Genomic DNA, 18,311 nt, shown 5'->3' with positions numbered 1-18,311 from the left:
GATAGTGTTTCTTACTACAAGACATTCAATTAGCTAAATATGGTCATCTCCCATTACCTGAAAGAACATTATTATAACAGAGAGAGAAAACTGGAACTTTCCATCAACTTTCCACCCAGAAAAAGAATTGGTCACCAGAATTCTAAAGAGTAATGTATGGCAGACACATGAAAAAATGCTCATCATCACTGGCCATCAGAGAAATGCAAATCGAAACCACTGTGAGATATCATTTCACACCAGTTAGAATGGCAATCATTAAAAAGTCAGGAAACAACAGGTGCTGGAGAGGATGTGGAGAAATAGGAACACTTTTACACTGTTGGTGGGACTGTAAACTAGTTCAACCATTGTGGAAGACAGTGTGGAGATTCCTCAAGGATCAAGAATTAGAAATACCATTTGATCCAGCCATCCCATTACTGGATATATATGCAAAGGATTATAAATCATGCTGCTATAAAGACACATGCACATGTATGTTTATTGTGGCACTATTCACAATAGCAAAGACTTGGAACCAACCCATATGCCCATCAATGATAGACTGGATTAAGAAAATGTGGCACTTACACACCATGGAATACTATGCAGCATAAAAACTGATGAGTTCATGTCCTTTGTAGGGACACGGATGAAGCTGGAAACCATCATTCTGAGCAAACTGTTGCAACGACAGAAAACCAAACACCACATGTTCTCACTCATAGGTGGGAACTGAACAATGAGAACACTTGGACACAGGATGGGGAACATCACACACCAGGGCCTGTCATGGGGTGGGGGGAGAGGGGAGGAATAGCATTAGGAGATATACCTAATATAAATGACGAGTTAATGGGTGCAGCACACCAACATGGCACATGTATACATATTTAACAAACCTGCACGTTGTGCACATGTACCCTAGAACTTAAAGTATAATAATAATAATAAAGAGTAATGTATGGCTTGAAACGGTATATTTAATGGAACATGAGTTGGGTCTAATAAAAAGCTTAAGAAATGTTAATCTAAAATCTCAATGTTAAGATTCCAGTTGAATGATACTAGAAAATATATTGTAACCCTCTTTGCTACCGATGACCTATTTCTATTTTATTTCCTTTTTAATTATGGCATAATTTCTCAACATAACATGTCAAAACTTATACACCCTTAAATATTAAAAAATAATACAATGTAAGCAATATTTTAAATACAATATTTAATGATTAGATACATTAGGTTTATTATATTACTTATAACATTCCATTATATAAAAATTCATTTGTTTATTTATTCAGATTAAACAACTATTAAGGCTGAATGTCTCATGTCTGTAATCCCAGCACTTTGAGAGGCTGAGGCGAGCAGAACACTTGAGCCCAACAGTTAAAGAAGAGCCTGGGCAACAAAGCAAAACCCTATCTCTACAAAACTCAGCCCAGCATGGTGACACAGGTCTATGGTGACATAGCTCTATTGTTTCAACTACTTGGATGGCTGAGGTGTGAGGATCACCTGAGCCTAGGAAATGGAGATCAGAGTGAGCCAAGATCTCACCAGTGCCCTCCAGCCTGGGTGACAGAGTGAAACCCCATCTCAAAAAACAACAAGTAAAATGCTTCTTACATGGAAGACTGTATTCTAGGTACTCCAGGATACACACAAATATGTTTACTGACCTCCAGTAGCTTATGGTATGCAGGAGCTTCCAATGATCATTTAAAAAACTAAATAGAAAACCTTCTAACATTCAAACTTTCAGAATATGATATAAGGACTTTGAGTGGTTATTTTATTTTATTTTATTTTTTAAGATGTAGTCTTGCTCTGTCACCCAGCCTAAGCCTACAGTGCAATGATGCGATCTTGGCTTACTGCTATCTTTGCCTCCTGGGTTCAAGCGATTCTCCTGCCTTGGCCTCCTGAGCAACTGGGATTACAGGCATGCACTATCATGCCTGGATAATTTTTGTGCTTTTTTTTTTTTTTTTTTTTTTTAGAGACAGGGTTTCACCATGTTGGCCAGGCTGATCTTGAACTCCTGACCTCAGGTGATCTACCCACCTCGGCCTCCAAAAGTGCTGGGATTACAGGTGTGAGCCACCATGCCTGGCCAAGTAAATATTTTAAATAAACTACAATGACAAAATTATGATGATAAAGACTTACCATATTGGTATTAAGAGTCTCTGCTTCTAGAACTGGTTATTTGCAGGAAAATACATGTTATTCAATTAGATGAAGTGTTTTATATAAACTCTTCATGGACAACTCATAAATCACATAAAAATCCCTTTGCAATACAAATCTTGAGAACATAAATTTAAATTTCTACATTTCCACAATTTATATTTTTAAATCAGATGTAATGTTGCCCAGGCTGTTCTCAAACTCCTGTGTTCAAGCAATCTTACTGTCTCAAACTCCCAAGTAGCAGGGACTACAGGTGTACACCACCAAACTCAGCTATTTTTCTACAATTTTTAATATTTTTAGTCTCACTACAGAACCAATAATATAAGTAGAGAAACAATCTCTCCTAAAAACTATATGACACCAAAATGATAAGTTTCCAAGAACAAAAGCTATATGCTATGTGCTGAACATTTCTGCCACTAAAAATTACCAGGAGGATTCCATGATTACTGCAAACAATTTGATCCACTGAAGATTTATACAGGAATAAATATTAAGAAAGTCACACTCATATGATTTAAAAGTCAAAGTATTAGTATTTATCCAAATAAACTTTAACCAAATTTCATATTTCCTCTATTGGAGAAAGCATTTCCTAATGTGATTTTCCTGTGACTACTTATTTTCCAGTTCATTTATTTTTCAGCTCCCACCCTGTCACAGTACTTACCAATCTTTATTAGTTACCAAAGTTAAACACATTTTTTGAATCAACTAGCCATGTGTATGTTTTTCTCTGACCAGCTTTCCATTACCACCATAAAACAATGATAGGTAAACCACGGCTAAATTTGAAAAGTAAATACTATGCAAAACTACACTCAGAGTGAGAAAATTAATTTTACAAGAGACCACTTTACCTTAGTAGCAACACTCAAGTCTTCATCATCCAATGTAGGCAATGAATCCACACACAGTTCATGCAAAATGCTTGAGAGCAAAAATACACAATGAAAATGAGCAAGTTGATTTCTTTACAATTTTTTAAACTGCCAGTTTATATCCAGCTTCCCCCTCAAAAAAAGGAAAACATAATCTGGGGAAAGGTCAGTGATCTATATATTAAATTATGATTCTTGATATAATTAAAATATGTCCCCTGTTCTAAAAATAGATTTTAGTTACCTATTTCTGCCTCCACCTGTCTAAATCTATAAAATATTCAATGAAAACTAACCTTGAGGTTTATAACAAATAGTGACAGTCAATATATTGGCAGAGCCTGACAATAATGTGCCCTCACAAATTATCTGTCCTGAAGCTGAACTTCAAATTCAATTAATGGATGACATAAATTTTGTTCCCTAAACTGGAATAAAACTGATGACCTAAAACAAGGTAGAAAGATCCACTGTCTCTTTTCCGTGATCTGTCTCTGGATAAAAGACTAATCTACATCACTTCAAAATGGTAGTCTTGATTCCTCAGCATGGATCCAACTTAGGAAGGTCCTATTGCTTTCCTTTACCCTAAATTGGTACAGGAAAGCCCCCACAATATTTGAAATGTATGAAAGCTAAATGTACAGAAGTCAAATAGCAAAGGTGTATGTTCTTATTGAGAATACTTTTCCCAGAAAGATTAAAATATTAACAATTATAAAATCCCATTATTTTCACTCTATAGGTCCCACCTTATTCAGGTCCACATAAACTAGCAAGCCCTTAAAAATTTTCATAGGCACTCAGACACCCAAGGAGAGAGACTGCCAGAAAAGAAACAGGGTCATGATAGTTGTACCTCTATTTCCCTAAGTACTATCTAAGTATATTTCTTCCTATGGACACCCACTTCCAGATTCTACTTCTGCAGGGTTCCACAGAAGTCTCCAATCTTCAAATCTTCAGTGTATGAAAGCACAGATTCCTGAAAGAATGGCCTCAAATGACCAGGAGTAGGAGCTCTCTATATCCCTGCTCCTGAAAAACAAGCTAACTGGAGTCTCCATCACCTGCCACCAGCTATACACACTATCAACTACCCAACTGAACTCCATGACTGATTTGCCAGCTAATCATGTCCCTGACCCAGCCCACATGGACATGGGAAGGACATCAGTGAACTGTGAAAAGAGGCAGAGGTGAGGAGACACCTGTCCTGTGCCACACATCTATGTAGTTCAACAATTTCCAGCCCCTTAGTACTCCAGGGGCTCTAAGCCACCCCTTTGTAAGTCAGGATGGAAGTAGATGACACCACATTTCTATCTGCTGTAGACATTCTTCCCAGTGTCTCAAAATGTTTTGGCATCTTTCAGTAAAAATCTTCAAGTTTGTCAGTCCTTGATTTAAAAAAAAAAAGCAGCAAAATTTTTAGAGCTCCCTTGAACCTTCTATTTTAATGTGCCTTTGTAGATAATTCCCAACATCTTGTGTCCTTCATTTTTATAATTTATCTTTATCAAACTTGTCATAAACCCCAATACTTTGATCTCTTGTAGAAGAGTCCATACTCCTATCCAATCCAGTGTTGTTTATCTTCAAACTTGGACTTCCCCTGCTCATTCCATTCTTATCTACTTCCATTGGGTTCACCAGCTAATTCCATTCTCATTCTATCCACAGACTCACTCCCCTTTGCATTATTAAAACACACGCCAATAGGACATAAAAAGAAGCAAGAGTACTGGGCTTTACCATGAGTTCAAATCTCATTTCTGCCAATTCCTATGTCTAAAAAAAAAAGCTTCCTAATCTCTTTGAGCCTCACATTCTCTATCTAGAGAATCACTTGACCAGAATGTTCAACGCAGATAAAAATACTAGAAGGTATTTTAATTCATTCCAAGATTCCTTAAAATTCTGTAATTCTATGTCCTCTTGATTCTGTCAATAGAAAAACTTGGAATGCATAGGCAGCAGAGTTTGAAAAAATAATAGAACAAAAGAAACACCAAGAAAAACAGAGAAGAAAGTTTTAAAAAATGAAGACAAGATTATATGAAAGTCATGGAAAAAGCAACAAGACTAAAAAAAGTATTATGGAAATAAGCAGAAATACTTGCCTAAATGGAAAACCAAACTGGGAAGTCAAATAATTTGTCTCTAAGACTTGCCTAAACTTGCTTTGGTAAAACTTACAGTCCTATGGCCAAAGCTAAGTCAGATCTGCCCTAGAGCCTTTGAAGGTAAAAATAAGATACTGGCTACCACCGAAATCGTCAAATTTATTAGTACTAACAACATTCTAACAATAAACTTAAATGAGAGTTCAAGGTATTTAAACTCTCATTAATTTAGAAGTTAATCAAATTAATGAATCCGATTGATCTGATTCAGACCTATACTTTGATCCAAGGGCTGCACAGATATCTATCAATCTATTTTGAGGAGCAAGAGAAAGGATTTGGAAGGCAGGCAGGCTGATGGTCAAACTGTAGGCCAGCTACTTTGTTAACTATGGGATCATGAGGCAATTAACCAGCTCTAATCCATAGTTGTTTATTTAACAGTAGGTTATAGGAACACAGATGTTATGATGGCTTTACGAGATGATAAATGCATAGAACATATTAGGATGTCTAGCCCAGAATACAACACTCAACAGATATTAGTTTCTTCCATCTATATTTTCTTAGTTAACATAATTTTTTAAATCTATGAAATCTTACCTGACTGCAGATTCATCAGAAATTCCAACATCTATTAAAGAAAAAGGTAAAATGCATTTTAAATCAATAATAAATATACAGAATATTAAAATCATAAGAATGCACAGTGATGCATGCCTCTAATCCAGACTACTTGGGAGGATGAGGCAGGAGGATCACTTGAGGAGCCCAGAAGTTTGAGACCAGCTTGGGAAACATAGTAAGACTCTACCTTCATAAAAAAATTGTGCACACTTGTGTGTATGCTTTAGATCCTGTTTTTTGTTGTTGTTGTTGTTTTGGTTTGGTTTGGTTTTTTAAAGCATAAGACTGACGCTTTGTTACAAAGCATTCCTTTGGGAGCATGCCTGGGACCTTATTAGAATTAACATTCATTATATGTATTGGTAGGTAATTAATGCAGTAAGAACTCTTCCCTCTGTATTTATTAGATGAAAAGAGGAATAAATTTATTAAAATTTGGTATCTACAAGTGAACTGCAGTATACAAGTCATCCTAGCCAAAGCCTATGAGATTGAGTAAAGATGGTATTGTTAGCAGAACAGGTGTGATGAGTCAACAGTGTCAAAGAGCATGATTTCTGGACTGAAATATGAGGGGCCATTACAACAGAGTATACACTAGTACCCCTTATCCACTATATGCGCAGAAAGACATACTTGACACGTTTTTCTCTGCTGTCACACCACAGCAACAATCATCAACAAAGAAGGCTTCTGTGACCAAATGTGTGGAGAGTTTTTCCCCCCAACAAACAAGCAATCATTCCTGCTGATGACACAGTTCAATTCTCACACCCTATCTACAGATAACACCAGATTTAATTTAATTTATAAATTAAACTTTGTCATAGATATGTATGTATAGGGAAAAACAGCTTGTGATTCAGTACTATTCATGGTTTCATGCATGCACTGTGGGTCTTGGAATGTATCTCCCACAGTTAAGGTGTAGTTACTGCACTTATTTTGTTATAACACAACACAGCTTCTCTAGCTCTTCAGTTCAAACTGTTTAGTTTAGAATAAAACATGCTATCGCCAGAAACCAACAAAACACAGGAAGCAGACCAGAAACAGGAATCCTTGAAAAGACTTTCGAGCCACCAGTGGAGAAGATCTCAAGAGAGATCAGTGTGTTACTCTGGCTAATACTTTTCTGGGTAAGGTGCTGGGTGGTTTCCTTAGTTGTGGCTATTTGCTCTGGCCTACGTATAACAAGGCCCAAATTCACCTGCCATTTTACCTCCCACAGAAAGAACCACTGGAAAGATCACTCCTTTAAGAGCTTATCCACATTCAGAGAGAAGCTGAATAAACACTGGGGAGGTATGGCAGGCTGCCGGGCAATATTATCTGATGTGAAAAAATATATAGAAAGAAAACTATCAATGCCCTTTTACTACCAGAATGTTCTAATGCTTGCCCATCTCCCTAGTAGGAGAAAAAAATTTTTTCACCTCGCATAAAGCAAAACTCCCTTGTCATCTCTCATGACAGAATCTAGTTGTAGGTGAGTCGTGTCATCATAATACAGGCTGTTGTCAACCTCATCCCTCAAAGGAAGAGGATCAGTGAGGAACTTATGTATTTACCTAATAGCATTCACTGCCTGGTCTTATTTCCAAAAGAAGTTAAGTATGAAAGACTTTGTGATTCCAGTTTTATAAAGCACAACCCTTTGCACTTGTCCCCTTCCATTGCTAAAGAGTCTATCTGGACCCACCTCACAGAGCAAGATGCTCCAGGTTGTGCTGTGTAGTACGGCGTGGTGTCCTTTTCCTCAACCCTTTCTATTATGTGCCACATATCTATACAAATCATGTTTTCTAAGTATGTAAATCATATCTCATCAGAATACATCATTCTTTACAAAGATAAAGAAGCAAAAGAAAAACGAAAGGACAAAGAACATCTTAAATGACAACATTCAACTGCCATGGAGCTTTAATTTTTTAACTACTCAAAAAGATATCCACTCTTCTTATTCCAACTATATGACTCTTCTGAAAAAAGTAAAACTATGAAGACAGAGTAAACATCAATGGTTGTCACGAGTTGCTAGGAAGAAAGGGAGAGATGAACAGGCATAGCACAGAGAATTTTTAGGGCAGTGAAACTGTTCTGTCGATAATATTACAGTAATAGATACATGTTATGTCATTATACATTTGTCCAAATTCACAGAATGTACAGCATCAAGAGTGAGGCCTTATGTAAACTATGAACTTCAAGTGATTATAATGTGTCAATGTAAGTTCATCAGTTGTAACAAATGGACCACTCTCTGGTGGAAAATACTAATAATGGGGGAGGTTATGCGTGTGTGGGAGGCATGGGATATATGAGAAATCTCTGTACCTTCCTCTCAATTTTGCTGTGAACCTAAAACTACTCTAAGAAATAAGGTTATTGATTTAAAAAAAATATTCAGTTGGGCTCAGTGGCTCATGCCTGTAATCTCAGCACTTTGGGAGGCAAAGGTGGGTGGATCACCTGAGGCCAGGAGTTCAAGACCAGCCTGGCCAACATGGCAAAACCTCATCTCTAATAAAAATACAAAAATTAGCTGGGCATGGTAGCTGGCACCTGTAATTTCAGCTACCCGGGAGGCTGAGGCAGGAGAATCGCTTGAGCCTAGAAAGCAGAGGTTGCAGTTAACCAAGATCGCACCACTCCACTGCAGCCTGGGAGACAGAGTGAGATTCTGTCTCAAAAAACAAAAAAGATATTCACTGTCTATGCATCCCAGGATCTCCAGAACAACAATTAAAATAAATAAATAAAAAAGATGGCTGGGGGCAGTGGCTCATGTCTGTAATCCCAGCACTTTGAGAGGCTGAGGTGGGTGGATCACCTGAGGTCAGGAGTTCGAGACCAGCCTGACTAACATGGTAAAACCTCATCTCTACTGAATATAAAAAATTAGCTGGGCATGATGGTGCATGCCTGTAGTTCCAGGTACCTGGGAGGCTGAGGCAGGAGAATCATTTGAATCTGGGAGGTGGAGGTTGCAATGATCCAAGATTGTGTCATTGCACTGCAGCCTGGTCAACAAGAGCAAAACTCTGTCTCAAAAAAAAATAAGTAAATAAAATTAAAAATAAAGATATTCACTGAACCTGTTACTATGATATATTTAAGCAAGACACGGCGACCCTAAAAATTAGAGATCATTGAAGACCAAAGTAACAACATGTGGTCATTATTTCTCAAATTGAAGTATATAAAATATATAAAATAAATAAATTTATTTGCATGCTTAGGTAAGAAAATATTGATAAAAATGATTGAATATTTTATCTTATTTCATAATTCTAAGCAGGGCTTTAGCACAATATGAAAACTAGATTATTCATGTAATCCAAATAAAAGACAATTTTTATTCTAATTTTAACTCAGAAATTATTTTGCTTATTTAACAATTTTACTGAAAGGTAAATGAGATAAATAGGACAGATTATAATTACCTAACATTGCTATGGTAACTTATGTACAAATAGCTGTTTGTCACCGAAAGTCAAAAAAGTAACCAGTGCTGCAACTTAAGATGGATCATACAACAGAAATTAGTACCAAGTTACCTTATCTTATAATATTATGTTATTAAAATGAAATTTTAAAACAACACCAAAAATTAAGTTGGGGCTATACAAAGTGTGCAGAAAAGATTTCATATAACAGGCAAGAGACTGCCATCCTTAGAAAGGCCTGCATGCAAGGCTGGCCCTTGGCTGGTGTTTAGGAAATTGGAATTGGGAGGGTTTCCACCATTCCCTGAGAAGAGTGGCTCACTGTGTCTAAAGTTTTTATAGAAACCGCCAATGGGTGAAATCCAAAGCAGCAGCTGGTGTATCCATTAACATTCTCAAAACAGGATGCATCTGGACCCCTGTGTACAATCTTCATAGCACACAGACACTAAACAGAAAGGCAGTCATTGCTGCCAAACAGGACCCAAGTGCCACACACAGTGCAATGAAGCTATAAGCTCCCTATGGAGAGAAAAGTAGGCAAATCAAAAATATTCAATATCCAATCCAAGTCCACATTAAATCTTGATTCCAGAAACGTGCATTAACCACTTCAAAGACTAAAATTTAAACCATCTTTTCTATAGCGATTTCCCATTTGGTTGGCAGGCATACAGGAGTAGAGAATGATTTAATTTACTTACAAGTATTCAGAAAAGATAGTGACCTCTACATTCAACCAGCTACAGCAGCTTAGCACCCAGCCAAAGCCTGCATCTCTCCCACCTTAAGATTTAGTGGTTGGCTAGAGTTAGCAGCATCCAGGCCACATCTATCTCTGCATTCTAAGTTTGCTTCCAAGATAAAGATACAAATGCAGGCTGGCTCCAACCTAGTCAGAGATCCCAGCCCCACTCTCTGCATCCCAAAATCCCTCAAAGACCCAAGAGACTTTCCAGATTTCTACAGTCTCCTCACAGGTTCCCTTGACAGTTAAATGCCCTCTCTTTACCTCAACTAGCTGCAGGTAGAATATAATGGGTATAACAGAAAATCACTGTAAGTGTAATATGAAGATACACAGCCCTTTTAAGCATTTCATTATATTACATCTAGCTTACTTCTAAGTGATTTATTCAGATGTGACTGAAGAAAGTCTAAAGGGAAAAAAAGCAATTTAATTTGATAAATTAAATTATCAATTATAGCCAAATTATTTGGCTATAACAAATTAAACATTTTAAGCAGACAGAAGATGTAAACATTTTAAGTTGACAGAAGATATAAAATGTTCACTATCAAAATGTCACAACTGATAAAAATGTTCTCAAATATTTCTGTCTCAAACTTGCACTGTTCATTAAGGAAGCAAAATAGGTGGGACATACACAGCAACAACATCCCTCAAAAAACAACTTGGCTCATTCCTATAAGCCAGGCAGCAAATACATCATCCTTACATATGTTAATTACCTTCCAATTTCAAATTCTCAACTGTGAAATAAAGGGCCATTTTATTTGGCTGCTTCCAGTTCAATATGACTGTTTTTATTAAAACATCTCTAACTTGAAAAATATTTGGTGTTTTCTAAAAAACTGCAAATTGCCACAAATGGCCAGATAATTTGGAATAAACACCCTACAGAAAAAAATATATATTCAAGTTGCATAAGTCACTTTGAGCAATCCTTTGAGGATATTTCATTTATATCTAAATGAACCACAGGTTTAGCTGGCTTTTCCGGAAAACCAGAAGCAAATAATGTATGATTATAATGAAAACCATCTCAAGCAATTTGGAAATGAAGTACCACATGTCTTATGCTGTCCCTTCCATACTTGACAAAACAACCTATAACAAATTGTTTACTTTGAGATTTAGCAGGAAAATTCCATGAGATTTAAATGAGATGACAACTAATAAGCCATCTACCTTTGACTCTACTCCTATTAAAAATGGGTTAGGAAAGTGCTTTGAAAATCAAGTGTGTTCATCAGGGAATCATTTACCTAAGTCTTCTTAACACTGCTTAGTGAATATTAAGCCTGATGTAGTAAATACATGCTAACCACTAAATTGAAGGGGAAAGAGGGAGAACAAAGAGGCATGTAAAGTACACTTACTTTTTCTAGTAGGAAAAAGCCAATTAAAACTATCACCTATTAGTTTTATTGGAATCAGTCTTACAGGAGGACAAACTTCCTACTGTCGCTACCTATTCTCAATATTTTTCTTATTTCTTCCTAAACTTCTAGAGCCGTGCTGTCCAATAAATATGTGAGCCACGTACGTAATTTTAAATGTACTGGTAAGCCCCATTAAAAGAAAAGGTGAAATTAATTTTAAATATACTTAACTCAGTATGTCCCAAATAGTAATCATAGTAATAATTTTAACATATAATCAATATAAAAAATTATCAAGCAGATATTCTACGCTGTTCTTCCCACTCCAATGACAAAATCCAGTATATTTAACACAACACATCTCAATTAGGACTAGCCAGGATTTCAAGTGCTCAACAGTTACAGGTGGCTAGCGCCTACTGAATTGGACACTGCAGTTTCAGTGCATTGAATTTCTATCCCACTTAGCGCTAATTAAAACTTCACCCTCTCACCTGATAATTATGCTAAAATCTCAGAAAGTAACCCACTACAGGCAGTTTCAAGCCCTAATTTACCTCTAATTACTCTTACAGCAATGCAATGAATCATGATTTAAAATTTAAAAAAAAATTGCTGTTAAATTATTAGTCAAGCGCCCAGGGCAATGGACAGTAAAGAAATAATGTAGGCCATGGGCCGAGATGACAAAACGGTCCTTTTATTTAAAGCTATAATAATAATCTGAAGCCAGCCCTGTAAAATAGACATCCATTGAAAAAGGCATGCTAGTTCTTTTGCTTTTTTGTGTACTTGGCCTCCTGTGTCCCTAAACAGATCTCTTCTCAGCTGGGTTTGCTCAGCAAGTCACTTGTTGAGTCTTGCGGTCAACAGAGGGGGTAGGGAATGGCAGGGGCTGCCATAGGAGTGAGGCGGAGGAGGCAAGGTGAGGGGGGCCAGGTGAGGAGGGGGGCACTTGAAGGGGAGTTCAAGACCAGCCTGGGCAACATGGTGAGACCACCGCCCCTCACCGCCGCCATCTCTGGTCTCACTCTGGTCTCACACACATGCACAAATTAAATTTAATTTAAAAATTAAAAAATTGTTTTAAAATAAGTGAAATATTTACATGGATTATGTATACATTCATTTTGTAGAACTATAGATCCCATGTAACTGGGAACTCTTTACTCTTCTAACACAACATTTATTTAGCCACAAATAAAAGACCAGTGATGTAGCCTGTACACAAAAAAGTAAGAAAACACTGGTTAGGCTGGGGCAGGGGTGGGGGGAAGAGATCTACAAAATTAAAATTTTATTGGGAAGGATCACTAATTAGAATCAGAACAATTACTGCTTTAAAGTAGTCAAGAACAGAGCACAAGGAACCCAGAGAAGAAGCAGATATGATTCAGAGCAGAGCTTACAGAGCAGATGGTATCTGAGCCGAGACTGATAGAATAACATTAATAAGGGCATTCACGGCCATTTATTATCACTTAACTGCAATGCATTTTGTATAAGTTATTTCTACTCTTCATATCAACCATGGAAAATAATACTTATTCTTCTCTTTTGAAGTTAAAGAAGTGGTAAGTGGTCTAAGAAGATAAATTAACATACCAACACCAAATAGCTCAAGTTCAGTGACTCAAGAGGGCCTGCGTCTCCCCAAGAGGTTGCTCAGCAGGCAGACGAGGTAGAGAGCCCTTCCAAGAAGTGACAGTGAGATGTGAAAGGTCTCAGTGTGTCTCTGAGAACAACAGAAACCAGTATGTAGACCAAGTGGGAAAAGCCACGGAAGAGGCAGGGATTTCCTCTTAAGATAGCAAGAATAAACAGAGCAGGGCTGAGGGAAGCCATGGAAAACGGGAAGAATACCATGGATTTAGTGAGAAAAAAACAACTTTTACTTTAGAAAGGGGGAAAGAATGGTGGTGGTCTAGGTAAGCCTAGAAGCAGAGGAAAGGGCAGTGGAGAAAAAATAAACAAAATGTATGAGTCAGGGTTCTCCAGAGGGACAGATCCAACAAGATACACGTATATGTATAAGGGAGTTTACGAGAGAGAATTGGTTCACACGGTTAGAAGGCAGTCCCACAATAGGCTGTCTGCCAGGTAGGGAAAGAGAGAAGCTAGTAGTGGCTCAGTCCAAGTCCAAAAGCCTCAAAACCAGGAAATCCCGCAGTGCAGTCTTCAGTCTGAGGCCGAGGGCCTGAGAGCCTCGGGGAAGCCACTGGTGCAAGTCCCAGAGTCCAAAGGCATAAGAACCTGGAGTCTCATGTCCGAGGGCAGGAAGAAGGGAAGCAAGTGTCCTGCACGGGAAGAAGAAAAAAAGAGAGCCAGAAGCTTCAGCTAGCAAGGTTATCCCATCTTCCTCCGCCTGCTTTATTCTATACAGGCAGCGTGTGTACACCACTTCTGTGATATTGTTCCTAATATCCATGGGAAGAAAGAGTGATGTTACTCCCAATAGCTTATGGGGGTGTACATCCCCTGTGATATTATTCCTAGTATGCAGGGGCAGGGAAAGGATGACATTACTCCCAATATCGCAGAGGGTGTACTCCCCGCCTTGTGATATTGTTCCTAATATTTAGGGGATAGTGGGTGATATTACTCCCAATATCACAGGGGGTGTGCACCCCCCGTGGTATTCTTCCTAATATCTGGGGTGGGGGGAGAGGTTGATATTACTGTCAATGTCACAGGGGGTGTACATCCTCCCGTTGTATTGTTCCTAATATCTGGGGGTGGTATTACTGTCACTATCACAGAGGGTGTAGACCCCTTCAGTGATATTGTTACTAATATCTGGGGGGGAGAGGATGATATTACTGTCAATATCGCAGGGGGTGTACACCCCCCGTGATATCGTTCCTAATATCCGGGGGGGAAGAGGAAATTACTGTCAATATCACAGTGGGTGTACACCTCTTCTGTGATATTGTTCCTAATATCCGGGGGGGAGAGGATATTACTGTCAATATCGCAGGGAGTGTACAACCCTTCTGTGATATTGCTCCTAATATCCGGGGGTGGGAGAGGATATTACTGTCAATATCGCAGGGGGTGTACACCCTTTCTGTGATATTGTTCCTAATATCCAGGTGGGGAGAGGATCATATCACTTTCAATATCGCCAAGTGTGTACATCCCCATTGTGATATTGTTCCTATATTTAGGGGATAGTGGATTACATTACTGTCAATATCGCAGGGGGTGTGCACCCCCCCATGGTATTGTTCCTAATGTCCAGCAAGGGAGAAAACACTACTACTTCCAATATGGCAGGGGGTGTACACGTCCTATGCGATACTGTTCCTATATCCATGGGGGAAAAGGATATTGGGAACAATATTACAAACAATATCACAGGGGGGTGTACATGTCCTGAGATATGAGGAGTAATATAACCCTCTCCCCCTCTAGATATTACAAACTGTATCACAGAGAGGTGTAAACCCCCTGCGATGTGGAAAGTAATATCATCCTCTCCCCCACTGGATATTACAAATAATATCACAGGTGGTGTACATGTGAGGTGTTTACGATATTGGGAGTAATATCATATCCCCCAGTGGATATTATGAACAATATCACAGAGGGGTGTATATACACTCTGCCTTATAGGGAGTAATATACTCCTCTCCCACCCTGGATATTACAAACAATATCACAGAGGGTGTACACACAGGGTGTTTATGGTATTGGAAGTAGTATTATCTCCCCCATGGATATTACTAATAATATCACAGGGGTGTGTACATCCCCTGTGATACAGGGAGTAATATCATCCTTTCCCAGCCTGGATATTACAAACAATATGGCAGGGGGAAGTACAACCTGGCAATATGGGTAGTAACATCATCTCCTCCCCGCGTGGATATTATGAACAATATTCTAGGGGGTTGTACACCCCCTGCAATATGGGGAGTAGCATCATCCTCTCCCCCACTAGATATTATAAACAATATCACAAGGGGGTGTACACTTCCTGCGATTAAAGGAGAAATATAATTCTTTCCCCCCAGAGATATTATGAACAATATCGCAGGGAATTGTTCTCCCATGCTATATGGGGAGTAACATCTTCATCTTTCCCCTGGATATTACGAAAAATAATGCAGGGGAATGTAAATCCCCTGCGATATGGGGAGTAAAATCATTCTCTCTGGCCAGGAGCGGTGGCTCACACCTGTAATCCCAGCACTTTGGGAAGCCGAGGCGGGCGGATCACGAGGTCAGGAGATCGAGACCATCCTGGCTAACATGGTGAAACCCTGTCTCTACTAAAAATACAAAAAATTAGCCGGGCGCGGTGGCGGGCGCCTGTAGTCCCAGCTACTAGGGAGTCTGAGGCAGGAGAATGGTGTGAACCTGGGAGGCGGTGCTTGCAGTGTGCCAAGATCAGGCCACTGCACTCCAACCCGGGCGACAGAGCAAGGCTCTGTCTCAAAAAAAAAAAAATCAATCATTCTCTCCCTCCCTGGATATTATGGACAATATCACAGGGGGGTGTACAATGAGTTTCTAGAATATATTTGAGGAGGGTGACGGGCGGTGTGTGCATGCTTCATGGCCTTTTTCAATTAAACACTCTGCTGTCAATTTATTGCTAAATCCTCCTTGAGCCCTTAGATTTCATAACGGTTGTCGCGGCATTTTTCTGGATGTAGAAAACATTCCCATTTCTTGCCACCTCATGGGCTACACCTTGACCTAAAGTTTTTATGTAGATACTTGTGCTTACTCTGCGGCCTTTCCAGGGTTTGCTGAAGATGGAGGTATTTAGGCTGGGCAAGAGGTGGTGAGGTAAATTGGGGTTTATCGATTATAGAACAGGCTCCTTTAGAGGGATATAAAGCACCGCCAAGTCCTTTGAGTTTTAAGCTGTTGCTTGTAGTGTTCTGGCGAACAGTTTTGTTGATCTAACTATTCGAGTTTAGAGTTAAGCATAGCGGGGTATCTACTCCCAGTTTGGATCTTAGCTATTTTGTCTTCAGAATATTAAAGGCACCTTCGTAGTTATTTCAGCTGGGGTTTTTTTTACAACATTTTTACAACTTATTTAGAAACTTTCAGGTTTCTAAATATATGAATGAACCATAATATAAGCCTCAGCCAATACAATGCCGGTTAGGCCTCCTACTGTAAAAAGGAAAATAAATCCCCGGGCTCACAGCATTGCGGGGGATCATTTGATATTACCGCCGTGAAGTGTAGCTAGCTAGTCAGCTAAAAACTTTGACGCTAGTAGGAATAGCAATAATTATAACAGCAGAGGTGAAGCAGGCTCATGTATCCACATCTAACCCTACCGTAAATATATGGTGGGCCCATACAATAAACCGTAAGGACCCAACTGATCCTATAGCTCACACTAGGCCCATATACCTGAATGGTTCTTTTTTTTCCAGAATAGTATGTTACGACGTGGGAAATTATCCCAAAGCCCAGTGGGATGAGGATGTAGACTTCAGGGTGACCAAATAATCTGAATAAATGCTGAAATAAGATAGGATCACCTCCGCCAGGAAGGTAGAAAAAAGTAGTATTAAGATTGCAGTCAGTTAACAATATAGTGATGCCGGCGGCTAGGACTCGGAGACAAAGGAGTAGAAGAACTGCTGTAATTAGGACTAATCAGATGAAGAGGGGTGTGTGATATTGGGACATGTCTGGGGGTTTTATATTAACAATTGTGGTAATAAAGTTAATAGCCCCTGAAGTAGAAGAAACACCTGTCAAGTGGAGTGAAAAGATAGTGAAATCTACAGAGGCGCCTGCATGTGTTAGGTTTCCTGCTAAGGGAGGAGAGACTGTTCAGCCGGTTCCAGTGCCGGCTTCTACTATAGTGGATGCAAGTAATAAAAGGAAGGAGGGTAGGAGGAGTCAGAAGCTCATATTATTTATGCAGAGAAATGCTATATCGGGGGCGCCAATTATCGGGGGACTAATCAGTTGCCAAGACCTCCAATTATAGTATTACTATAAAGAAAATTATGACAAATGCATAGGCTATAACAATGACATAAATTTGATCATCTAGTAGAGTTCAGCTCGAATAAGGCTTAAAGCTGTACTGACTATCCCTGCTCATGTGCCAAATAATAAATATAATGTCCCGATATCTTTATGGTTGGTTGAGAATAGTCAACTGTCAGCCAACATAAATGAAGTGAGAAAAAAGGGTAAAATGACTGAGTAGGGCATTAGACTGTACATCTAAAAACAGAGGTCAACGCCTGTTTTTACCAGTCCCAAGGTGATTTTCATGTTGAATTGTAAATTCAAAGAAGCAGCTTCAATCCTGCTTCTCTCACCTATTTTCCCCCAGCGGCTGGAGAAGTAGATTCAAACCAGTTGACTAGGGAGTTTAGCTGTTAAGTTTTCATGGGTTTAAGTCTCATCAACTTAGTAAGGACTTAGCTTACTTAAAGTGATTGATCTGTATTCAATTGACCAAGGGTGTTCTGTATCTGAGAAAGTACATTTCAGGATCACCATACAACAACTGTTCAAAAAGGCCTCCAATATGGGACAGTCCTATTTATTATCTCAGAAATATTCCTCTTCGCTGGATTCTTTTGAGCATTCTACCATTCTAGCCTAGCCCCTACTCCAGAATTAGGAGGGCATTGACCCCCAACAGGTATTTCTCCCCTTGACCCCCTGGAAGTACCTCTCCTGAATCCATCTGTATTACTTGCATCAGGAGTTTCAATTACTTGAGCCCATCACAGCCTAACAAAAAATAATCAAAAACATACAATCCAAGCGCTACTTGTTACAATTATATTAGATATTTACTTCACCCTCCTACAAGTCTCAGAATACTTCAAAGCTCCCTTTGCTATTTCTGATGGTATTTATGGCTAATCATTTTTTTATAGCTACAGGCTTTCACAGAATTCACGTCATTATTGGATCAA

The 18,311-nt window shown here is 38.9% G+C and overlaps 1 long non-coding RNA gene across 1 annotated transcript; it reads right to left on the bottom strand.

Annotated features, from left to right (window-relative positions):
* Window positions 1-572: 572 nt before the first annotated feature.
* On the bottom strand, window positions 573-13,153 carry LOC129138553 (uncharacterized). The gene is made up of 4 exons (XR_008541882.2): window positions 13,000-13,153; window positions 5,795-5,825; window positions 3,045-3,114; window positions 573-769 (listed from the first exon to the last, which is right to left on the bottom strand). It is a non-coding gene; the product is annotated as an uncharacterized LOC129138553 (long non-coding RNA).
* Between the last annotated feature and the right edge of the window lie 5,158 nt (window positions 13,154-18,311).

This window comes from Pan troglodytes, chromosome 23, assembly GCF_028858775.2.
Source record: "Pan troglodytes isolate AG18354 chromosome 23, NHGRI_mPanTro3-v2.0_pri, whole genome shotgun sequence".
In the NCBI taxonomy this organism is placed as follows: domain Eukaryota; kingdom Metazoa; phylum Chordata; class Mammalia; order Primates; family Hominidae; genus Pan; species Pan troglodytes.
This window is presented reverse-complemented; position numbering and strand designations above follow the sequence as displayed.